General features: G+C 39.0%; 1 pseudogene; it reads left to right on the forward strand.

The window, feature by feature from the left end:
* The window catches only part of LOC132766673 (perilipin-3 pseudogene), a 179,843-nt pseudogene extending 155,013 nt beyond the window's left edge, over positions 1–24,830 (forward strand).
* The last annotated feature ends 2,057 nt before the right edge of the window (positions 24,831–26,887 follow it).

The raw sequence follows: 26,887 nt of genomic DNA on the forward strand, positions 1-26,887 counted from the left end.
TTAAACTATAATTTAACCAAAATAAATAAAACTACAAAAACATCTTTATGAAATGTACAGAACCTTCCAGTTTTTCCTATAGATAGACTAGAAAAAACAAGCACAATAAAAGTGTCTGTGATGGAGATGATACAGATACCACCATATGTCCAAAGGCAAATTATTTTAGTGGTTGGGGCTACATAAGATCCTGGAAAGTCATCTGTAATGCAGCACTTAATAAAGAGAGTGTTTGAAAGGGGCAATCTATAAGAAAAATAGGTCATTTTTGATGTTTCTTTAAGAAATCAGTATCTAAGTAGACTTATGGGGAAAGGTTTGAAAATGAATCAGAAGATAGACAAATGCAGTTCCCCTTTTTTTCTTACTATCAGTAAAATGATTCTATTAAATACTCTTGACTATGGATTTTACATGATGCAATACAAAGGATCTCTTCACACAGCCCTTTCAGCCATGCTGTTGCACCAGCACAGGGTGGCTTGTGGCACACCGTGCACCCTCCCTCCTCCCCTCATCACACAGAAGAGACAGGAGAGAGTGCGTTTGCATGCTTTCTCTCCCCCCATTAGATAGCAGAAAGGACGTCAACACGCATTGCCCTGCCACCCTTTCTGCCATCACCCAGGAACATTGAAGGGAAAGTGCAGGTAGCTCCATCGGAGCTACCCAAAATACACTTTCTTCCCTGTAGTCATGGAGGAAGCACCTTTTGGCACTCCCCCCTGACTTGGGAGGAAAGTGGGTAAGGCCTGCCAGGCATCGTGTGATGGCACACAGCAGGTTCCGTCCTTGCTGCAAAGCAAAGCGGCAAAATGGGGGGGGGGGGGGAATGCCCCATGTGATGAGGTGGTTAATGTGTCTTTACATTTAACAGATAACAAATAAGCTGATAATTTATCAGAATTATAGTGAGCATGTTTAAGTGAGGGATTTCTTACCAGCGCTAACAGAGCTTCTGTGGGATAATTGTCTTTGGGACCACATCAGGGTAAGGAAAAGTACATTCCTCGCGACATATATAACATTATTTCAAGTTTGGCCCTGAAGCAAGTCAGAATGTGTTTTGCTAGACTGTGGGATTTTCTTCATCTTTTTTCAACAACTGTGTTTGTGTTGGGGTTTTGGTTTTGTTTGTTTGTTTGTGTTTTTTTGGTTGGTTTTTTTTTTTTTTTTGCTAAATTGGTTGATGGAAAGTTTCTTTTCAATAACATTGGAGAGGGGATTTTATTAATATGATCAGTCAGCAAAAGTAATAACCAGTCTATTCACCATGTAGGACAGCTTGGTGCAATGCTTTCTAGTCAGAGTAAACAATAGTGTAGAAGTCAAGGCATTTGGGTCTCAAATTTATTCATGCAGAGTGGGCCAGGGCATTGTGCAAATGAAATTGTGTATTATATACAATGACCACGTTTACTGAAATGATGATGATGATTTTATTTCTTACTCGCCTCTCCTTGTGGCTCAAGGTGGGTTACAACATAGCTAAACACACATAATTCATTTGTGGAACAGTCTTACACAGTAGTTTGACAGCAATTGCATGCACGGGAAAGCCACCAAGGTCCTCAAAAGCTGAAGTGAGGAATGGTGGACCATGCAAGATCAATGTCCAGTCCCGTTCAACTACATATGTACTTAGAGACAAGCATCATTACTGTATTTCTTCACATAATCGTCACACTTTTTTCACTGTTTTAAAGGAGGTGTTGTTACTACAAGAGGAAATATGATTCCTAAACAGTATTTTTTAAAATAAAAAGAGGTTTGAGAACACCCTTCCCACTCACTCACTTACTCACTTGCCCATGTGCTCTCTCACACATACACTCGGTCACCCATTTATTCAATGACTATTCCCTTCCAAGAACACTGCTTGAAATACCAAAACCAGGACCCCAAAAATGAGATTGCAACTATTATGTGATGCTGACAATTATGCAATGAAATACAGTATTTAGAATTGTGCTGTCGTGTGATTAACCCTAAGATGTTCACAATAAAACATGGAAATTGAGAACTCCAACTTCCCACCCCAATATCATCCTGATTGAAATTCAGTTGCATTCTACTACCAGAAGGAAGCAGATTTGGAGGCTGCTTCTCCATTTGTAATGCAGTCCTTAAAGTGGTTTTTCAAACAAAAATAGGTTAACTGGGATGCTGTTGCAGATATTTCTACACAGTGCCTTCACACAGCTAATAATGACAGTTCAATTCAAAACATGTTTACTCTGAAATAGACCCTGATGAGTTGTACTATCAGGCGGCCCCAATATTTTGGTTTCATGCCACTTTACTAGTCATAGCCTATGGAAACCATAGCTTTTATAGTATGCTGAGTTACTTAAAACACTAGCCTAGAGAATTCTATTATGTATCTATGGGAAATAAGTAGCCCACCAAACTACAAACACAGGATTTGATGGAATTGACTCCATCCTAATTATTATCCTTGGATCTGCAGAAGTTATTAAATTGATGTGCAAGAGATCACAGTGTATTGGACTGTGATTCTGGAAAATAATGTTTGAATCCCCACTCAGCCATGGAAACCTGCTGGGTGACCTTGGGCAAATTATGCTCTCTCAGTCTCAGAGGGAGGCAAAATAAAATTCTTTCTGAAGAAATCTTACCAACAGAACCCCATGATAGGTTTACCATAAGACAGAAATGACTTGAAGGTACACAACAACAACAAATCATAATTGTGTAGTGAAGATATTCATTTATGCCCATGGAAATTTAGCACTGCAGCCAATCCATATTGTATACAGTTGATACAGGGCACCGCATTTACTTCACATGCCCACCTTTGGCATACTAGTAGCTTTAGTGGTTTGCTAACAATCTGTTATTCTTTTTCTCTGTGAAATATATCACAACAGTTCTCCAGACATATGTGATTTTGGAAGTTCCCCCGTTTTAGATATTCAGAGAAACAGCGAGAAGAGGAAGATCAAGAGCTTGGAAAGGGAATAAAGCTAGAGGCAGAATGTGTTCCAAACACCAGTCGTGTATCAGCACTGCAAAATAGCTGTTAATTTATAGAGAAGAAATGCAGACCTTCTTTCAGAGTCATACATCAAAGCTTTCTCGCACTGATACCCATTGTTATTTGGCCTTCGTGGTAGAAACCAAATGGAATTTCTTCAGTTCCTGGGCTCCTGGGCAAGCATGAGACACAGTATGATTTATTGCTATAAGCATTCAAAACGCTACACAGACTAAAAATTTATTGTGACCTTATTACTTATTTAAACAAAACAAAGCAAATAAGTGCACTGGGTAAAGGTTAATGTACCAAATAAAACAGATACAGGAAAGATGAAACATCCAGATAGGCTTGCTTCTTCACTTTGGAAGAAGTGGGGTTCTGCAGAGCTTCTACTGCAGCAGCAAAAGAAAGAAGTTTGGCTGGAGCAGGAAACCGGTCAGGCAAAACTAAGGAATGAGATGAAGCAGGCCACATTCTTGAACTATGTAGAAATTCCCTTTGGACATATAAGTCTTTTTCCATGAATGCAAACAGATCCTAATTCTTCTCTTTTTGACAAAACGAACTCCGAGAAAAGACAATTCTTTTGAGGACTGACTACTGCACAGTGTATCCACAGTTTCATTTATTTAATTGTTCACTTCTGAGCACTGTTTCTCAACCTTCCTAATGCTGCAAACCCTTAATACAGTTCCTCATGTTGTGGTGACCCCCAACCATACAATTATTTTTGTTGCTACTTCATACCTGTATTTTTGCTGCTGCTATGAATCATAATGTAAATATCTGATATGAAGGATATATTTTCATTAACTGGATCAAATTGGGCACAAATATCCGATAGACCCAAATTTGAATACTGGTGGGGTTGGGGGGGGGGTGATTTTGTCATTTGAGAGTTGTAGTTGCTGGGATTTATAGTTAACCTATAATCAGAGAGCATTCCAAACTCCATCAATGATGGAATTGAACCAAACTTGGCACACAGAACTCCCATGACCAACAGAAAATACTGAAAGGGTTTGGTGGGCATTGACCTTGAGTTCGAAAGTTGTAGTTCACCTATATCCAGAGAGCACTGTGGACTCAAACAATGATGGATGTGGACCAAACTTGGCACAAATATTCAATATGCCCAAATGTGAACACTGGTGGAGTTTGGGAGAAATAGGCCTTGACATTTGGGAGTTGTATTTAATGGGATTTATAGTTCACCTACAATCAAAGAGCATTCTGAACCCCACCAACGATAGAATTGAGCCAAACTTCGCACACAGAACCCCCATAACCAACAGAAAATGCTGTTTTCTGATTGTCTTTGGTGACCCTTCTGACACCCCCTCATGACCTCCCCAGGGGTCCTGACCCCCAGGTTGAGAAACGCTGACTTAGGGCATCCTGTACAAACTTTACCTTATTCCTCATTACCTCCATTGTTTCTCCTACTAAAAATAATAGGGTTTGCTATTAACCACAGTTTCTCTTATCAATGCAAAGTCCAGTATCCCTGCGAATATGGAATCAGACTGTATTTTATTTTATAATGTATTTTATAATGAAATCCATATGTGAGGCAATCATTAATGTTAGTGATGTAACTTTTTGCCTCCACCCACAGTAAAGAGAAAAGATATTGTATAAAAAGCTACTATTAAATATATAAACTAGAGCCACAACTTAGATGAATCATAGAATCGTAAGTTGGAAGAGACCACATGGGCCATCTAGTCCAACTCCCATGCAAGAAAAGCACAATCAAAGTATCCCTGACAGATGGCTATCTAGCCATCTTCCATGAACTGGAAAGTATTCCATGAATTGGAAGAACTAGAGCTACCTTACAACCAGGTTGCTGTGAGCTTTTTGCATCTATGGCAGGCATCCTCAGAGATTGTGACCTTGCAACCCTTTCTTCACACACCTAATTAAGGTTGATTTTGTCCCCACCCTAAGCTGAAAGCAGGATACTGTGTCTCTGCCCAGTGAGTACCCTTTTGGGTCTTGGGAGAATATTTCCTTGATTCACAACATACCTAAAATCAATGGGTTTAGCTTTGAACCTGTCCTCTTGTTCTAAAATCTCAGTGGAGAGTCCGACAGATCCAAACTCATACTAATGGTCCTTTCAGGCAAAAATGAGCAGAAGGTAAATCAGACGTTACTAATAAATCTAAGAATCAGTCTAAACGTAATGAATAAATGCACTGTAGACTCAATCAATTTCTCCTCCTGTAACAATATGTCCTCAGAGATGCATGCCTTAGCCACCAAATTAAAGACTTTGCATTGTCAAAGGCTTTCATGGATGGTATCAGTGTGTTGCTATGACTTTTCTTAGCTTCAAGTCGTCTCCGGTTGCTTCTGGGTTGAGAGAATCGGCCGCCTATGAAGACGTTGCCCAGGGGACGCCCGGATGTCTTGCAATCCTGCGAGGAGACTTCTCTCATGTCCCCCACTTTTCTTAGCTGTATGACCATGTTCCAGAAGCATGTTCTCCATGTCTCTCCATGTGATTCTGTTGATTTGCCAATCGGTGGTCCTGTACTCAAGTCTTCACATAACTCCACTCTCCCACACATATGATATGACAAACAAAAGTCTTTCCTTGGCTGTTGTGAAATGTTCACTAGATGCTCTTGTTATATGCCTTCAAGCTGTTTCGGGCTTATAGTGGGATTTTCTCATGGGATTTTTTAAAGCAAGATTTGTTCATAATAGGCTTGCCTTTACAGCATGGATTCAAACCTGGTCTCCAGAATTGTAGTCCAACACTCAAACCACAATGCTACATAGGCCCTCACTAGGGGAGTACTTCTTAAAAATGTGATGAAATATCTTCTGGTTTCACCTTAAGTGACTACAACAGAAATTTCTGTTTTTTTGTGTTTTAAATGACAACAAAAGCTAATCATTCTCTCACATCCACTGTAAAATGAAATAAATGGTGGAAAATCAGCCATGGTTACTAGGAGCGACGAGATAACCGTCTTCATCTCAGTTGCCATGGCTTGATTCTGCCCCCAGGAATGTCCCTTCCTTCTCCAGCAAGCCTAATCAAAGAGTCCTTGTAACAGAGATGCTTGTCAAATGCATCTTTCAAAAGAGGTGAAAAACTGAAAAAGAATCCTGAACAATACTGTCTTTTCTATAAAGGCAGGCCAGAGTATACTTAGTATTAATAAAATGTAATGTTCTCTCATTTTTTAAAAGAAAAAGAATATTTTTCTGGTGGGTTATTCTGATTTCAATGGCCTTTTGTTTGTCCACTGTGTTAAAACTTTTATGCTATCACAAGACTTGTCTGGCATCAGCTAAGAAGGCATAATTAAAGAAATCCTATTTTCTCCTTTGCTTTTCAGAAGACAAATTGTCATTTCCTTCTAAAGAGATTTCAATTATAATTGTTAAGAATCTGAGGCTTGAAAAGAAAAAATCAGTCATAGCAATGGACTATTATTTCTAAGCCAAAATGTTTCCCTCACCCACCCCCCATCAAGAGAAGGCGATGGAGGAAAATCTGTTCAGTCTGGCCAGGGGTCACCATTAGGAAATCACATGTGCCAAATCACAAGGTCTTGTGAAATGCTTCATATTTTTATCAGTTTTTATAATAATGGTATGTCAAATATAGTATAACTTTTGGTTATGGGAAATAAACCATCCTCGTATTCATGTGCCAAAGCCCACTCAGAGGCAATTACATCATTTTAACAGAAAGTGTACATCATGGGATGAACATCTTTTCTCCAGTGCACAATTATAATATTTTTTTGTGGTATGACTTATGGGCAAATTTAGAGCAGTTGAATTTGACTTACGGTAAGCCTATGAATGAGAGGTCTTTGAGTGTTTCTGTTTTTAACAGCCCTGCTGAAGTCTTGCAAACTTGGATCTGCTTGAGTCATATCACAGGAGGACTGACCAAGTCAGTCCTCCTGTAATATGGTCATCTTTTCCTACTGCCTTCACATTTATCTAGCATTATTACCTTTTTCAATAACTCTTGATGTGTCCAATGTTGTTGTTATTATTATTTATTCATTCAGTCGCTTCCGACTCTTCGTGACCTCATGGAACAGCCTACACCAGAGTTCCTTGTTGGCCATCACCACCCCCAGCTCCTTCAAGGTCAAGCCAGTCATTTCAAGGATAGCATCCATCCATCTTGACACTGGTTGACCCCTCTTCCTTTTTCATTCCATTTCCCCCAGCATCATTATCTTCTCAAAGCTTTTCTATCTTCTCATTATGTGGCCAAACAACTTAATCTTTGCCTCTAATATTCTTCCCTCCAGTGAACAGCTGGGCATTATTTCCTGGAATATGGACTGGTTTGATCTTCTCCTGATCCAAGGCACTCTCAGAATTTTTCTCCAGCACCACAGTTGAAAAGTGTCTATCTTCCTTTGCTCAGTCTTCCTTATGGTCCAGCTATTACATCCATAGGTTACTACGGGGAATACCATTGCTTTAACTATACAGATCTTTGTTGCCAGTGTGCTGTCTCTATTCTTCACTATTTTATCAAAATTGCTCATTGCTCTCTTCCCAAGAAATAAACATCTTTTTCACCAACTGAATGGATGTCCACCATCTTTGGCTTGCAAAGGACGTAGTCACTCTGATTTCGGTGTTGACCATCTGGTAAAATCCATGTATAAAGCCATCTATTAGGTTGTTGGAAGAGAGTATTTGTTTTGCACAGTGAGTTTTCCTGGCAAAATTCTATCATCCTACATCTCACTTCATTTTATTGTCCCAGACCATGTTTGCCTATGATCCCCGTTGTCATTTGACTTCCCACCTTAGCATTCCTGTCTCCTGTAATGAAAATACTGTCTGTTTTTGATGTATTATCCAGTAGGTGCTGCAGATCCTCATAGAACTGATCTACTTCTGCTTCTTCAGCAGCTGTGGTTAGGGCATATATTTGGATCACTGTGATGTTTAATGGCTCAGCTTGAACTTGAATTGAGATCATTCTATCATTTTTTGGATTGTATCAAAGCACCACTTTAGCGACTTTATTATTAATTATGAAGGGTACTCCATTTCAGTTTTCTTCTTGTCCACAGTAGTAGATCTGGTGGTCATCTGTTGTGAAGTGGCCCCCAGAATGTCTACCTTTAATCTTGACATCTCACCAATAACAACATCCAGTTTGCCCCAGCTCATAGATCTTACATTCCAGGTTCCTATAGTGTGTTCATTTTCAGTGTGTTCATTGGATTCATCATTCACCTCCAACACCATCAGCCTTTAGCCCTCTTTTTGACTTTGAGCTGGCTGCATCATCACATCTGGGGGTAGTTGAACTTATCCTCTGTTCTCCCCAGTGGCATTTTGACCATCTTCTGACCTGGGAGTCCCATCTTCTGATGGTACACCGACATACCATTTGGCAAGAATACTGGAGTGGATTGTCTGACCTCTGTGCCATGACCTTCCCCTCTTGGGGGACCATTCACGATTTCACTCATGGCGTCATTCAGGTGCTCAAGCTCCAGCACCGCAACAAGGTAATGATCCTTTGCAGTATGATAGCCACACTTCAGTCATTTTGCCTTCTCATGAGAGTTCAGAATTGACTTTCTTTTGGATCCATGGATTTCCTCTTGGGCCTATTCGTTAGTCTTTTGGACAAACTATGGTCTCTCCTCCAGCATCATTTCTAAAATAATAAAATGGTGTCTTGGCTAACAAAACATAATATAACTGTCTTAGCATTCTAATGTAGTTAATTGCATGTTAACTCTCTGAGAAATTATGCATCAGCTAATATGACCTTTTGGAAAGACCCAAGCATTTTTAAATCTCTTAACAGCATCTGTTACTACGAAATGTTTATGGGTGTCCATTACAAACATAATGTGACCTAAAATATCTGTTTGCAGAATTTTGCTGGTACCAGCATGTTGAGCAGCTTAAGGTAGCATGGCAGGGCCAAATATAGGACTATCTGCAATGGAGGCATGTGATGGCTGCCCAATTGATGCCTCTAATATAGCTTTTTAAAAATCAATTCTTATTTGATATCCAGATCAAACCCAGAAATTAACTGTAAGTCCACGACACTAAAGGATTTTGTATAGTGTCACTGTAACATTTTTAATAATTCTACTAGCTGTCACCAGGTGTTTTTCAATGGACCAAACCACAGGGTTTATTCTAATGTACATGTCCTTTTTTGATTACAAGTGCAAAGACGCTGCTTTATCATGTTTACATTCCAGTGAGTATCTGGCATTTTTCCCAAACTGAAAAGTGAAAGCATTTTTTTCATGATCTTGAGTGATGCAAAGACACATCCTTGCAACATTATGTTCTATGTTTTATAGGATACAAGGTTATATTTACCTTATAGTTTAGTGTATATAACCAGAGCAAGAAGTTAACTTATTATGTCTGATGCATCTCAGTTTATGTCTGGCTCATCCTCCCGCCCCAACCCTGCACTCTCCACTAAAATTAGAACAGAAGTAAAAAAGAAACCCATTGGTGGTGGTGAGGTCTTTCTTTTTACAGAGGGAAGAAAGAAATGTCAGCTTCTACATCAAACAAAAAGGAATATGTAGATATAACACTGACTTACATCTGCATATATCACTTATAGGATGTCAGCCTTATTTATTTATTATTTATTAAAAACATTTCTACTCCGCCCTTCTCACTCCAAAGGGGACTCAGGGTGGAGCACAGCATGTAAACGGCAAACATTCAATGCCGGACATAAATAGACCTTGTACATATAGAAACATTAAAATCATTTATCTCAACATTAATCCAAATAATCTGTGTGGCAAATATTACAACCAGATGTCCTTTTAAAATTGCCCCAGAACACAAATTCAAATTACTGGGGCACCTTCCACACAGCTGAATAAAATCCCACGTTATTTGCTTTGAACTGGGATATGTGGCAGTGTGGACTCAGATATTCCAATTCAAAGCAGCTATTGTGGATTATTCTGCTTTGATATTCTGGGTTATGTGGCTGTGTGGAAGGGCCTTAGAGGGAAATTATTGCTACTCTGGACAGGAGCTCACTGAGGTGACCAAGGGAGGTGTTGGAAAAATGTATATGACAATATCCAAGCCAGGTGCATGTACTGTTCATTCATAAAGTAGGCTCATGTGTGTTCCCAAGTTAATTTCATCCTTGAATGAAGAGCTGTTCTGCATCACTAGAGTGCAACAGGATACAGAGCTACATAAAATAGATTCTATTTACAACGCAGAAAGGCCACAATACCTGCCATTTCAACAGTGCCTATCAGACAGACCTTTCTGAAGGCACTTAACAAGTTTCTCCTGAGGTTAAGTTAAAACATCAGCAGAGAACTGGGAGATGTGACTGAGCAGAACAGACAGAAGCACCCATGTTATAATTTACTTATACTATTGTGCTTTGGTATTCTCTTGCATAAATGAGTATAAAATAATCAAGCTATAAAAAGGCAATATAATAAAAAAATAAAAAAAGGGCAAAGTTGCTTAGGTTATGAATAGTACATTGATTGAACATGTTTCCCATCACAAAGAGGAATAAAATCTAGAAATAATTCCTAGGTACTCTAAAATCCCCTGGATCCAGAGAAAATCTTTCTTTCTAATTTTATTTCGAAGATTCTATCAACAAATAAATTTTGTCTTTTGGAGAAAGCTCCCCAGCATCCTACTTCATCAATTGATCTGCTTGTAGTGGGAAGGAATCATATAGCTCAGTGGTCTCGTGCAGCTCTGAGAAATTCCATGAGGCCACATGGACTGCTAATTGAGGTCATTTTTTAAAAATCAGCTATAGAAGAAAGGATTTTGGTGCTGAAAATGACTCAAGAGCTTTAATTTAGAACTGTTTTGAGGGGGTACTCCAAAATAACAGAAATCATCCCATGAATCATCTGGAATCCAGTTCCCAGAAGATCACTTCTAATTTCAGGAAAATGAGGTGGCTCACCAAAATGGAGTGGCAAAGATCAGGAAAAGCTGAAAGTAGCCCTCAAGCCATTGGGACATTCCTGTCTCTCACTTACAGCAATAAACAAATGACACCCCAAGAAACCTTTGTAAATAATAAAAAGCTATGGTTGGAGCAGTGGAAGAATAAGGAAATGGTGGAGCAACTGCCATTTCTGAAAATCTGAAGATGCTAACAGGGAACAAAGAGAAGGCTAACTGTTCAATATAGCAGGCTCTTCATATTCATGAATTCAGCCTTCCTTGGCTTGAAAATACTCCAAAAACATTTCCAAAAACCCATTTGATTTTGCAATTTTATGTAAGGGAAACCTTTTTTACTATAGTGTTGTATATAATGGAACTTGAGCAGGGAGTTGAGATACGAAGGGATTCAAATCACAAAAGCCAGTGAACCACACCCAAGAGTACTAAAGGAAGTTGCAAATGCTATCTCAATGCCACAGTCAATATTTTTTTAGAATTCTTGGAGAAAATGAGGGAAGATTGGAGGAGGGCAAATGTTGTCCCCATCTTCTAAACAGGCAAAAAGGAGAATCCAAACCATTATTGACCAGTCAGCTCAATGCTGACACCAGGAAAGATGCCAAAATAGATCATTAAACATTCTGTATTGTCGAAGGCTTTCAAGGCCAGAATCACTGGGTTGTTGTAGGTTTTTCGGGCTGTATGGCCATGTTCTAGAAGCATTCTCTGCTGATATTTCACCTGCATCTATGTCAGGCATACAACCTCTGAGGATGCCTGCCATAGATGCAGGTGGAACATCAAGAGAGAATGCTTCTAGAACATGGCCATACAGCCCGAAAAACCTACAACAACTCAATCATTCTGTACTTGTGCAGAAAGCTAATTGCTAAGACCTAGCAAGAACATCTCAAAAACAAGTCATACAAACTAATATTTTTCTCCCTCCCTCCCTCTCCTTTCTTTGGATAGAGTTGTAAACATAGTATATCAGGGTACTGCTGTGGATGGTAGTATATCCTGATTTCAGGAAGGCTTTTTACAAGATCCCTCATGATATTCTATCAAGAAAACTTACAAATGAATGTACTGTATTTTCTGTTAAGCAGTAGTGTGCTAATGTGACTTTTGAGTATCTGCACACATTAATCTTATTTTTTCAAAGTTAATATTCGGCCTGAAAAAAGCCACTTTCTAGAAGGAATGCTCAATTCCCAACAACCAGTTCTGCCCACAATAATCTGCTCCTCCCAACTCCAGAGTAAAATGACTCCCAAAGGATTGGCCACACACCCAAAAGTCCAGATAAATCCCAGATAAAACATGTTTTTTGAAATGCTATAAAACCCAAAGAAACCTGTTGCAAACCAATTGTCATGGACATTGTGTCTCAGGATCAGAGCACCTCCAAAGCTAGCATAATTTCTTCTTAGTCAATGTGAACAAGCCTTCCATCATTCTGTTCTTTAGGACAACACTTTCCTGGTCCACAGGTCAAAGTGCATCTGAAAATGAGGACATGGACAGCTTAGTTTTCATGCTGTAGTCCTACACTCATTTACTTGGAAGTTTAAAAACATACTTTTGATCTGAAGCATTACAGTTATCTGCAAAACTATTGATGGTTGTAGTGTTTTAAAAACAGGGCTGTGCCTATATTCTTCACTGTGCAGAGCTCATCTGAAATCAAGCTTTAAGAGATTAATCTGAAGCTGACGGACCTTGGACTTCTACAGAGATCAGACTGATTGCCACATCGGCTCATAAAGTTTTATTCATGCTATTTTGGCAGAAGATGACCTATTTGTCTTCTTGCTGGGTAGCTTCCCATGACCACATGTTCTATGGAAGCAGTGGAGCAATTTAATTCCCTGTTACCAATGCCTTACTTTCGTTTAGTTTCCTGCACTCATCACCACCATACTAACTGTAGCTTCAGAGATTATTTGACCGCCTGCCACCCTCTCACCTTACCTTTGTGTGGACTGTGCTAGAGAGAGAAATAAGTGCTATTTACAGCCATGTCATCATTTTGGGTGGTAAGAGCTTCAGAAAATGTGATTTGTTACTGGCTAGAGATAACCTAAATATACCAAATGTTTTAGCCAAGAAATATTTGCTGGAAATCTTCCCAAGAATCGGCTTCTGGTTTTCTGTATCTCTAGCATCAGCCAGAAGCCCATGAAGGAATGCATTAGTGCAACAAGTGGAAAATAGTTTTGTTCATTTTTGCTTCCTGGAATGGGTTCAAGAGGAAAAGAAGTAGACTCTAAATTTGAACAAATGGTCTGTTTTATGTGCATGCCTTACTTTGTCCAATATAGTTTGCCAGCCTGTGAATTCAAGGAGCATGAGGTCATAAAAATCAGATTGAACTTGGCAAAGGAGCCAATTGGTTGTTCTTTTTCTGCTCCCAGTTGGACTGCAGTTTTCATTCATCTAGGACTGGGTCTACACTGCCCTGTAGCCCAAATTACCAGGCAGTGTAGACTCAAATAATTCAGTTCAAAGCAGATATTCTGGGATTGGATCCTGGAATATAGGACAGTGTAGATCAGGGGTCCACAAACTTTTTAAATAAGAGGGCCAGGTCACAGTCCCTCAAACTGTTGGAGGGCCGGATTAAAATTTGAAAAAGACATGAATGAATTTCTATGCACTCTGCACATATCTTATTTGTAGTGCAAAAAACACTTAAATGCAATACAATAATTAAAATGAAAACAATTTTAACAAATATAAACTTATTAGTATTTCAATGGGAAGTGTGGGCCTGCTTTTAGCTGATGAGATAGGATTGTTGCTGTTGTCATATGCTTTCAAGTTGTTTCAGACTTGAGTTGACCCTGATCGAGGGCCAGGTAAATGACCTTGGATTACCATATCCAGCCCCCGGACCTTAGTTTGAGGACCCCTGGTGTAGATCCTGCCTCCATGGGGAGGAAGCAATGTTGATGACTACATATCATACTATAACTCCCACACATATTGAAGGAGAAATACAAAGCAAAAATGACTTTGTAGTGAATACAAACCATCGCTTTACTGTAATAGAATACCTTATTCCAATTTATTTTTCACATTCTAATTTAGCCGCTGGAGTAGGATGCCGCTTCCTACAAGACAGTGCTTTGAGACACAAAATTTGGAAACAAATAAATAGTGCTCAGAAATATCTAGTTGCGTATAATTACTTTCAAATAATGAATTACTTTTATGGATCCTAAGGACTCATTCGAATTAGTCTAAAGAAGCATTTCTCCTAATATAGCTTCCTGAGTTTCCCCAGTTATTTTCCAAAGATTGCCTTTGCTCCCACTTGTGCATTCTGTTTTGGACTATGTGCTAATTTCATGGATCTGCATTAGCATGCTATTAAAGTGTTTTTTTTTTGTTTTTTTTTTAAAGGGATGTGATTTACTGGAGTGATACTATAATCAGAAGGGCAAATTTTGTTCTATGGATATCTTTTGAAAGGTTATACTGTTATTGGTCAAAATTGCCATTTCACTGTAAAATAACTGTAAAAAAATAAGGAGAGAAATTAGAAGGTTTTTTTCCTTCTTTATCTCTTAAAATTTAAAAAAGAAATCCACTAGATAGTAGAAAATGTTGCAATTAATGTTGTGATTGCTAGAATATAGTTTGGGACAATGTTGTTAAGACTCCAATGTAACAACAACTTCAACCTCTCAACCCATTGGTTCCATCCAGAGAAAGCTTTACAGTACAGAAAATCCCTCATATTCACAGGGGTTGTGTTTCTGGACTTAACACAGATATGTGAAACCATGGATAACCCTACTGAAATGAAGGACACCTGATCCAAGAATACCATAGAGTAATCCTTGGAGACTGAGAAAATGCCTAAAGAGAACATATTTTGTTGGACATGGATGAATGAAACCGCAAATACAATGAGGGGATTCGACTGCTATGAACTGAATGGGACATGCATCTACATACGATTACAATGAGTTCAGTATTGGCACATCTACACTGACAACTTAAGCCAGTGTGAAACTGACAGAGAAGGAAGCAATTTCACTGTGTAGATAATTACATGTGAATTCCTAGAACTTATTTGCAGCTTAGATAGTCCTTATACTGTACACACTGCGGAGGCTGGCCTCAAACCGGTTATAGGATCTGCAATATATCAGGCTTCACAACCATGGAGGTATCTGGGTTTTTTTCACATCCCTCACAAACACCCCCACCACAATGAGCATGTATAGAGCGCTGAAGTATCCCTCCCAGTTTTGCCATAGTTTATACTTCAGCAGACTGATGTGCATTATGGAGGCTATTTTAGAGTATTCCCCTAACTTTGTTCATGCCAGTTTAAAGCTTGCAATGTACATTGCTACATGGGTTTGTGACACACATCATTTAAACACCACACAGTCAAGTTGCCTTCAAACTGTATTCAATAGTCATTGTGGACGTGCCCTATGTGATTGTCAGGTGGGCATTGTTTCATATTTAAGTGAGGAGAAAGGGTTGAGATTTTACAAATATTTTAAAAGGATTTTTTAGAAAGTTTTATCGTTGGAGGCAAAAAAAAAAACCCTTAAGAATGAAGTCCCAGTGTACTTGTTAAAATCTCCCCTTTTTGTGGCAAAATTCAACATTTTCAAAACCAGGAAACATACTCAGTGTTAGCAAGTTTTAGAGCATCTAAACATTTTTCCAGATATAACAGTAAAGGGAATTCTTTAGAAATACAGTGTCCTCTGCCTAAAAAGCAGTTAGCTTCACATAGGATAAGAAGGTGAAATTATATTAACAGTTTTTTATTTCCCTTGGTCACATGACCAAGAAGGGGAATGACCTCTGCCTTATTGATATCCCTCTAGAGTCTAGAGTATTTTAACTGATAACAAAGATAACATCTCTGGGGCATGATTTCTACTCTTGCATTATTATTTTCTTCTTTTGCATGATTTTTAATATATTTACCTTATGAAGAAGCCAAGGAAACTTTGAATGCTTGCATGACATGTTTTCGGCATTTTGGTTGGCCATTAAGCATATCACTCTTTTGAAAAATGAGAACACATTTTAAATGAAAAAGGACCTCAATGGTTTCTCTGACATTCAATAACCATTTGAACTCTGTCATAGAAATAAAGTAGTATATTGGATTTGTCTTGCTGAAAGTGCCAAGGGACAGGAGGACAGTCTTCTGTTAGGAAGATAATGACCTTTCCTTTCCCAAATGAGGAAGGATGAGTCAAAGGGAAACACGAGACAGGCAATTCTCAAGTGCCTCTTAGAACCTCATAACATGGACAAGGTCCAGCGTAGTGATTCGCCAGCTTCCATGGTGAATTGGGGCGGCAGAGGGGCACCCCTGCTGAAAGCTGACACCTCCCCATCATATGAGGGGGTGTCAGCTTCGCCATGCAGCTGACACCCACAGAAGCCCTGTTGTTCCTTACGGAACATGGGGAGGTTTCCATGTTGGTGGCAACAGCATCCTTCCATGCAGCAGCATGGGGTTTCATGGGTGAACTGAGGCAGAAGCGTCCTAGGACACTTTTTGCCCTGTGTGACAGTGACCTGACTCTCTTATAAATGTTCCATTGGGAGGCTGACCAGCCCATGTGCTCCAATTGTCTGAGTTTGGCATGGACTCTCCCTTTTAATCTCTGTGGGGATTTTTTTCAAGAAAGCTTATCTCTCTTTCCCCACTTTCCCTGTTTATCATTGGTGAACATCAATACTGTCAACTGAATTCAAAGTGCAGAAATAGTTCAAAAAAGGTATTTCATACTTGGTTAATTCAGTAAGAGAAAGAGGAGGTGGCTGATCTCACCCTTCCCAGTTTGGCTCAGGCAAAAACAAACTGCTGTAGTATCTCCCAGCTTGTCTATACTTTCTCATTGAAAACTGTTGTCTTCCTGACTGCCCTCTGTCATTGCTTGATCACATACATTCTGGTTTTTATCTGTGAAATGCTGACCTCATATTCATTCATGGAAAGAACAAACAAATGAAGGCTACTGCACTGCATCCACTTATTAGAGAGAATGCTCCATTGAACACAATACAACATGTGTCTGAGTAAACATAAAAGCCATGGTTTAGCTGAAAAAAGACTGATCCAGCCCAATATCTTGTTCCACCGCCATTAAATCATATGCTTTTTGTTAGCTATCTTTCAATTTGATTCCCTAGTGCTCACAAGAGTTTGTAAAAAGACTGCTAACATTTTACAAGTTGCCTCCACTTTTAGCGACCCAGACATGTTCCTAAGGAGGAAAGTCAGAGAAACTGATGTAGTGGGTCTGCAACATTTGAAACCCAAATGGACACATCAGCTAGAACAGAAGATGAATAGTGTTTTCGGATGCAGAAGTGGATTACTTCATGTTAAATTCCACATACGTTTGAGAATAAGGGGGACAATTAGCTTTGCCTGTAATTGAAGGACCCAGAATAGCCTATGTCTCAGTGGATCAAAATCAGATCATCATCATCATGATCATCATAAATGTATTACCCAGCTCTTGCTGCAGCTTGAAGCCCAGAATGGCCTGTTTCAAGGCTTTATCCTTGCCATAGCAGCCAGAAACATTAGAATTTATAGTTTTTCACCTCTGGAACTCTCCATGGGTGGAACAGAGGCCTTTGGGGGGTGTGGAGTAAGAAGGTGCATTTTCTACATTGTAGAATTAATGCAGTTTGGCACCACTTTAACTGCCATTGTTCAATTTTATGGAATCATGGGAGTTGTAGTTTTACAAGATCTTTAGCCATTTGTGCCAAAAAGCATTGGTACTCCACCAAACCCATGATTCCACAACATTGAGCCATGGCAGTTTAAGGGGTGTCAAACTGCATTAACTCTACAGTGTAGAGCCAGCCTTAGATCTCAGATACTCCCTCTTGGCATTTCCCAAATTCTAACCTGCTCCAATAGGCAACAGGAGATTTAGTGATATAAAGTGTGATGTAAAATAATACACAACAGAGAGTAAGTATTGCTGTATGAGTGACTATTGTTATCAAACATCCAACATGTATTTCAGAGCCACCAATTCCTTTGCATCATATTATTGACCTTAGTCAATAATTTTAAGTTGCAGTAGTTACTACATGTTGCCAATACTTTTAAAATAAATTGTTTTTCATCATTGCTTTTATTGTTGTTGCCAACTTGCTATCAATGCAATGGCTTACCACCCAACAATTCAGTATGGAAGACTCAACAGGAAAGGAATTAAACTCAAGTATTTAATCTTTGATACTTCCAGTGTTGTGTTTTGTTTTAGTTTTGCAGAGGATATATTTATGATATATTACAAAAGTAAGAGGAAGAAGAAGCATAAAAAGGAAGTCAATCTCCTCCCACAAACAAGGCCGAATAAACAAAACATCCAGCAATTAAAAAAATAATAATTTTCAAACCACATATAGCAAAGTTGTTGTGAAGCCTTTAGAAAGCTATGTTCCATCTTTTCTGTAACCTGAAATATTGAGGCTAAAACTAAGAGCTATTTCACATAAAATGTTGCATCAGTGCTGTTACTATAGATCAGAATATAGAAGAAAAACATTTACATCATTACCAGCATTTATGTGTGTATCGTAAGACCATGTCCCACTTGTGAAAATGCGCTAACCTAGGAAAGAAGAGCAATAGATTGTATCACCATCTATTAAGATGCTTCTTCATGGAAAGACGAAAAGTCAATCCCACCAATGCTGCGTACCTAATTTAAAAATGTTTGCACGGTGACCTCTTGCCATTGCCAGGGCACTTAATGTCACATCAGATTGATCTCTGCTAACAATCTACAAAAAGAATGAAAATCCCTGCACAATCTATCAAGAAAACATGCCAAAGCTGCCTAAGTCATAAAGAGATTACAGATATCAAATAAATAAGCCTCACATGTGATAGATAAAACAATACTTATTAAAATATAAATCTCTCAACCCAACAAAGAAGCAGAAAAAGCAAATATCTGACAGAAGAACATATGTGGAAAAAAGCAAAGTAATCTGTTCAAATTCCACGGAATAAAGAAAGATATGACATGATGAGATATGGATATGCCCCAAAAGAGAAGGGGATGAAAAAACTTATATTGCTGCTGGTGGAAATAGCTAGCAATTTCCACTTCTATTTGTAATTCATTGAAAAACAAAGTAGGCTGATGGTTTAGTCAGTACTACTAATAGTTCCAGTACATGACATCAGCTGTGTTAAACTTCATTATATGAGTCTACACTGACCATATAATGCAGTATATGACAGCACAGATGGGGCCTTAGGTGAAAATATAAAGCCTGGTTTAAAGCTATGACAAAGGATATTCTAAAGAAAAGGGGATACAGTGGTGAGCTGTTGTGTTGACTAGATGGTGAGTGCACAAGTGTAGATAAATTGAATCACCAATTTTTTGGTCTGGAACTGTTAACAAAATATTATTTGTTTCAGATAAGTCATAAAGTGCCTTTCGACCTACAGAATTATAGTGCAATTATTCCACTTTTTAAGTGTCTTTTTAAGCCCCCTATGAAATCAGACTTGCACTTTGGGGAAGCAAATTGCATCTGGTTGAGAATACTAAATACTTGTCAGGATTCCATAGGATGCTGTCGTGGCAGTTATCATGGAACCATAGCACTATAATTATGTAGTTTTGAAGGGTTCTTTGTGTTATATATGTTTTTTTTATCTATATTGTCTCTGGTTTGGTTGGTAGTTGCACTTTAAAAAAAACTGTACTGTATGATGTTTGTCATGTAATAGTAATGTTTACTACTCACTTCAATAGGCAGTGAGGATGGCATCACATACTTTCCAACATCCCTCAGAGAAAAACGGGGTGATAAATAAAGAAGGATACACAAACTAAAAGAGGACACAGCAGTTTGGCTTTGCTTTGAAGCTACAGAGAAGATTCTGTTTCCTCTCTCCTCTCCCCCGTAAACTGAAAACAAAGTACTTTTGCACTTTGAATTCACTTTACAACAACAGAAGTCAGCTGAAGACAAAGAGGGAAAGTGAGAGTAGACAAAAAGTTGGACAAGAGGATTAAAACGGGCTGTCCCTGACAGTTCAGGACAGTTGGAGGATGTGCCATCACAGTAGGTTTCAGAATGTATTTCCAACAAACCTGGACTCTTATTGAGATTTAACAGGCAAATGGAAATAGGCAACATGAAACACCAACTTTCCCGCTGTTAATTGATCTCTCCCTGCAATGCACAGGCTTCAAGCTCTAAAGCCTGTCCCAGCTCTCCTCATGATCTGTAGGCTTAGGAGCTTGATTCAGAATCTGGGTTTTGATTTTTTTTATTCCTTTGACTAATATGAAAGAGTTAGGAATTAGAAAGCAGTGCTCTGTCACATTGCCTTCAGCACCCTTAGAAATTATATATCTGCCTCCTACTAGATAATCCAAAAAGCAGTTGCATCCATTTATCCCTCCCAAAAAGTGTGTGTAATGGGACCCGTGTCTCAGAATGGCTCACAAAACAGAGTAATAACCCAGGGCTGGGTCTGACCTTTGTGCAAGATAATCACAGGTGTACAAGAGCTCTGTGTTCCTTATTCTCTTTTGGCATTTGATATATAAATAAATAGGCACAATATTAAGCCATTCATTTCTATTCAGAGAACCCAAGACATATTGAGATAAAGACGCCACAGGTACTCTATCCCAGTTATCCACAGGAGAACCAAGATGAAAACTGCAAGTCCTCCCATTGCTTTAAGTGCAAAGGCTGCATTTGGCTGTACAATGGTGTTAGAAACATAAGGGCATCAGACCGACACTTGTTAATGCCGACTCCATTTTGAGAGATCTAACCCAGCATGAAGCTGTATGGCTCATGCTCTCAAGCTGTTCTATTATGCCTGATTTATGGTGTGACAGCCCTTGTCCTAACCCATAACCTTGAGCTTGTAAAATGCGCAGGGGGAAATTTACTAACTACAACGTTCATCTTAATGCACTATGGGGAATGCTGGTAGAGAAAAAAGAAAAAGTAGAGAGAGGCCCAAGAAGTGTGAACACCTTAACCAGTAAATTATGAATCAAAGTCTTCTAACTGCTCGTGTCATATATCATTCAGTCCATTTTATTTTGCATTTAATTCAATCTTTATTTACACAGTCATTTACTGAAAGAAGGGGTTGTGCCTGCCAGCTCTGGAAGCAAATAAATAATGAGAAAGTTGATGGACTAATGGTGTAGATGCAAAAGTACCTGTAATGGGTTTTAGCCTGTTTTTGAACCCAGCATTACTCACATTATGTGTTTCTTTGTGAATAAACGGCTTCAATCTATAGCATTTTAAAACTACAATAAGCATACATTACAATATATACATTATCCATGAAAGAAACAGTAATTTGAAATATATGTATATATAGTTACTCCCTAGTTTTATGAACAAACTATATTTACACCTAAGTATTTGTTTGTATATGAATATTTATAGATGGTTTCAATCTGGAGATTTCAAAACGATCTGTTTCTTTGGAAGTTTTTTTTTTTAAAGTCTGGATGGCCATCTGTGCTTTGTGCTTTTCCTGCATGGCAGGGGGTGAACTGGATGGTCCTTGTGGTCTCTTCCAACTCTGTGATGCTATGATTCAACCTTTGTTTTTGTTTTTAAGATACAAGTGCATGCAAGATTGCAATACTTTACAACGTTTACAGTATTGTACATACAATTATGAAATGAATGCAATATTGTATTCTCCATGAAAAGAGATGCTATATTTCAACTGATCTCTGTTTTCATGGATAATGGGAAAGTTACATTGCTTGCTCATTGTATTTTTAAGAACTTATAGTAGATCATTTTGAAATCTCCAGATTTAAGTAGTCTGTAAATAAATTATCATAAATTAAATAATTTCAGCAAAACCAGGGTCAAACAAAGTGAAATAGTACAAATTCAGAAGGACCTACAATTACCTTTAGTCTAGTGTTAGAATCCAGCATTATCCATAGTTATAAGAACAAGCAAGACAATTAACACAACTAAGATAAACAAATACACATTGCTAGCACTTTTTGAAGTCAAAAATTGGAGTTTCTGGTTTAAGTACAGCCTAACAATATGTTGAAGATTGCTTTGAGATACCTTAGCAATGGAATTGCGTGATCATGAGCTTTTCCATTTGTGGCTGGGGTGCTCCTAACATGCATTACAAGCCTCGTGCAGTAATCTCCTAAGACTCATGTGCATCAATAAGTGAATGTTACTTGAGCTGAATGTGTTGATTATTTTTGGATAATCTAACTAAAAACTTGAAACATTTGTATAAAGCAAGCTCTTTCATGATGATTGGGGGAAGGGATGAAAATAATATTTTGAAAGTTACCTAAAGGTAACGGTGTCTGACTCTGGGGGGTGGTGCTCATCTCAATTTCTAAGCCAAAGAGCTGGCGTTGTCCGTAGATGCTTCCAAGTTCATATGGCTGGCATGGCTGCATTGATCGGTGTTATCTTCCCACCGGAGCGGTACCTATTGTTTTACTCACATTTTCATGTTTTCAAACTGCCAGGTTGGCAGAAGCTGGGGCTAACAGCGGGAACTCATCCCACTTCCCGGATTTGAATGGCTGACCTTTTGGACAGCAAGTTCAGAAGCTCAGTGGTTTAACCTGCTGCACCACTGGGGGCTCCTGAAAGTTGCCTACTCTTTCCTATATTATGATGATTTTTTCATATTTTAAGATTATTGATTTAGATATATATTGTTTCTCATCTAAATTGCTTATTCTTACCTATATTATTATGAGAAACAATATGTATCTAAATCAATAATCTTAAAATATAAAAAACAGTGACAGTTTATTTGATTAGGAAAAATAGATTCATGATATAGTGGGAAGGAAAAAGAGATCTTAAATTCCCTAATATAATGTGTTATTATCTCTAATATGATAATTACTAACATGATCATCTTAATAATAATCCATGGGGAAAATGAGCAAATGTATGTAATGATTCCATTATATGGAAGCTATTTTTAAACAATTTTCTTATATTATACTACTACTTCACCTGTGGAACAAATTTTACAACAACGATTAGTCCAAAAATATCACAGCAGGCATAATTTATGTGAATTTAAAATTAGTAGTGTCTTGTGGGAATGGATATGTTATCCAATAACAGTGTTCAGAGTTGTATTTTTACTGGATCTTATTTAAATAGATCCGAATTATGATTACAAATAAATGAGAAATTATCTGGAGGATTTTATTACAACTAGAATGTGTGGTGGCAGAGAGCGCGTTCACTTATACTTAGAAAACGTAGATCGAGCTGAAACCTGGCAAAGCAAGAGAAGTCAGCCCAATGATAGTTTGTGCTACTTTGGATTTAGGAAAGAAGAGGAACTCCTTATATATAGAAGTGAAAAATTTAATCTCCACAAATTTGACAGGTATTGCCTGGAATTTTTGTTCTTTGTTGCTGTGTTCAAACATTACTTTAAAATCAATTTATCCAGTATCATTTCTCAGGAAATACTTTATTACTACAGGTGAGAGTAGGGCTTGAGTAGAGTATAAGATCTGGGTTCACCAGGGGTCTTTAAGAAGTCAAGTTGGTTTTGTGTGTATCTCCTGTTCACTCTCATCATGTCTTCCACTGAAGAAACGGCACAGACAACAAGCCTGGAAAGCACTGGAGATTATCGTCTGTGTGTAATTTAAAAAGTAGCCGAGCTTTCCTTGGTCAGCTCTACCTATGAGATGGAGTCTGCTACCTATATTCCCGCCAAGAAGTCCCATCCAGCTATCCAGGCAGAGGTGGGAGTGAAAGCTATTGCGACTACAGCAGCAAGTGGGGCACAGCCTCTTCTGGATAAACTTGAACCTCAAATTACTGCGGTGGACACCCTTGCCTGCAAGTCTCTTGACGTACTACAAGAAAGATTCCCAGTTGTGCAGAAGACAGTGGAAAAGGTTGTATCTAATGCCAAAGACCTTCTCACCGTGTCCTTGGCCCCAGTTTATACAAAAATCACAGAAGCTGCCCAGGAGAGCATAGAGATGGCCATTTCTACTCTGAGGAATGGTGTGCATACTGTGATGGAGAACAGCATGGGGCAGATGGTGTCTAATGGTGTCAGCGAAATGATCAATAAATTGGATCTATGGATAGACAAATATCTCCCAATAACAGATTCAGAGCTAGCTGCCCTTGCAGCCTCTGCAGCACTGGAAGTGTCTGATATGCCTCCTCTGATAATACAAAAGGCAGACCAGAAGTACTATGTACGCCTGGGCTCGCTCTCAGCCAAGCTTTGTAGCAGAGCCTTCCATCACTCTCTAGAAAAAGTCCAAAGAGTCAAGCAAACATTCGACATGGCCCTGTTCCACCTTGAGCAATTCATACACTTGCTGAGGTTTACCCAGCAGACATGGGAATATAAAATTCAACGAGGCCAAGAGAAGCTGCGAGAGATGTGGCTGGAGTAGGTCAGAAGACAGCCAGGGCAGAGCGAGATCAGTGATCCCAGTCAGGCAGAGATGGAATCTCAGGCACTGCAAGTATCCCAAACCATCACCCGGCATATGGAGGCTAACAGCTTGAAGCTAACTGACTGACATGGAGGGCCTCTCTGATGCTCTCAAAGAAAAAGGTCCAAGAGGCTTACAGCAGCCTGGAAGAAGTTCAGGCTGCCCTCTTGAATGCCCAAACCTTCCAGGATATCCCCAGTGGTGTCCTGAGTCAGAGCCCAGAGAAGATTGGAAAGGCCCAGGATGCTGTGCATGAAGTCGTGGAGTACATGACAAGGAAGCCTCCCCTCACATGGGTGGCTGGACCCTTCTCCCCTGCTGGAGTGTCTTTAGGGAAGGCAACTGAACAAGAGAAGAAGGCAAAGGTGGCTATCTGAAGGAGTCTTGTGTTGAAACCTTGGGTCTATTCAGGAGGCCCTAGGTAATCCTTGTCTACCTTTCATGGAATCATATCTGTACCTTTGTAAGTATTTTTCTATAAGGCCTAAGATCTCATGGTAATGTTGGAAGAGACCCAATGACTTTATTGGAAGGTAGCTCTGGTGTTCTTATAGAATGGAAGAAGACCCCAAATGAGTTATTTTTTTATAAAGCCAAAACTGGATTAGCTGATGAAAGAACATGCAGAAAGTGTTTGTTCCTCTGATCATTACACTGGGCAGAAGCTAGCAAAGGTGCTACTATGCCGGAGTCCCTATCAAAATCTAGGCCTTTTGTACTGGGTAGTGATGGAATGTTTAATGCATCAGAAATGTTTATATACTGTATTTATGCAAATAAAAATCTGCAGTGGAAAAATAATAAGATCTGTCTACCTCTGCCAGAAGTTATGATGAAGTTGAGCTATCTATTTGCTAAGTCCTCCAATGCAACTCTACCATAACTTCCAGCAGTTCTGTCATTTCCAGAAACACTGTTCTTGGGCCAAGTTTGTCACTAATGGGAAGAAGACATGCTATAGGCATTCGAAACAGTGGTCCAAGTTGTGCCTGCTCTCCTGCATTCACAAAGGATATCTGGTAAGGTAGGAGCCCATGCCTTGTTTGATTACTAAGGATTACTTAACCTAAGCCAATTAGGAGCAGCTTAGGGATCTGGGTACGTCTAGCTTGGAGAAAATGAGTCTGAGTGTGGACCTGATAGCCATGTTTAAATATTTAAAAGGATGTCATATTGAGGAGGAGACAAACTTGCTTTCTGCTGCTCTAGACTAGGACATGGAGCAATGGATTCAAATTCCGAGAAAAGACATATCATGTAAACATTAGGAAGAACTTTCTGGTGGTTAGAACTGTTTGGCAGTGGAATATGCTGCCTCTGAGTATGGCAGAGTCTCCTTCCTTGGATATTTTTAAACAGAGCCTGGATGGCAATTGGTCAGGAGTGCTTTGATTGTGTGATCCTGCATGGCAGAATGGGGTTGAGACTGAATGGCCCTTATGGTCTATTCAAACTCTATAATTATATAAACTTTCTAAGCTACTTTGTTGAGCTTTGGGTAAAAAAAAAACATCCTGGCATTATTCCTATAAATAGATAATAAAGGCCAACTCTTCATTCTTGACTACATCAGTTTCAATCATATTGACTGATGCTTCAGGTCTAGAAAACTCAGCAGCCAAGAGCTCAGACAGATTATTCTCCTTCCTGAGACATCCGAGGTGGATGGCATTCTTAGACTTCTGAGGAGAATGCACAGCTGGCCTGTGCCCGTTCTTTTCGATGGCGGTCTGCCCTTTCTTTCTCGTCTTGAATTCTTGAGCAATAAGAGGCTGTTGGTGTTGTCAACAGAATATAAAATTAAGCTTGTTGATGCAGTATGCACCCTTGAGGCATTCCGGTTCATATTTGTGTGTTAATGCTCAACAAATCAGTCTTTGGCACCAACTCCATAGATTTACTTCTTTATTCTTCCTCTTATTTTAAGTAAGGTTCCAAATAGTGACTTTGGTAACAACCCAAAGCTGCAGTGATTCTTGGTATTATAATTTGCTTTTATTCATGCTTAATTAGTGATTATTTCGAATTACACAATGTTGAGGTGCAGGTGGATTACTGTGGCTCAACAGTCAGGATTTTGTTTTTCAGCAAAGCAGTGTTACAGTAGAATATTTCTAGTAACCCTTTGAGAATATATTGAGAAGGCTAGTGTATGTTATTTCTCATGTTCACTGAGAATATTCAGATTAACTTTTAATACTTTGGAAACACTGGGAGCGGGAAATCAAATGCTGGGAGCTCTGTGATGAGCTGAGAAACAGAATATGTGCATTCTAATACATTTACATAAACATGTAATGAATAAGCATTGAATAAAAGATTCATTGTCTCTCATGAATATGCCATCTTTCACTTCTGGAGCAGGCGACTGTGAAAGGCTAAGAGACCACGTTAGTCCCCCAGGAGACTTTAGGGACACACCTCTCCATCCCAC

Source organism: Anolis sagrei, chromosome 2 (genome assembly GCF_037176765.1).
Source record: "Anolis sagrei isolate rAnoSag1 chromosome 2, rAnoSag1.mat, whole genome shotgun sequence".
Classification (NCBI taxonomy): domain Eukaryota; kingdom Metazoa; phylum Chordata; class Lepidosauria; order Squamata; family Dactyloidae; genus Anolis; species Anolis sagrei.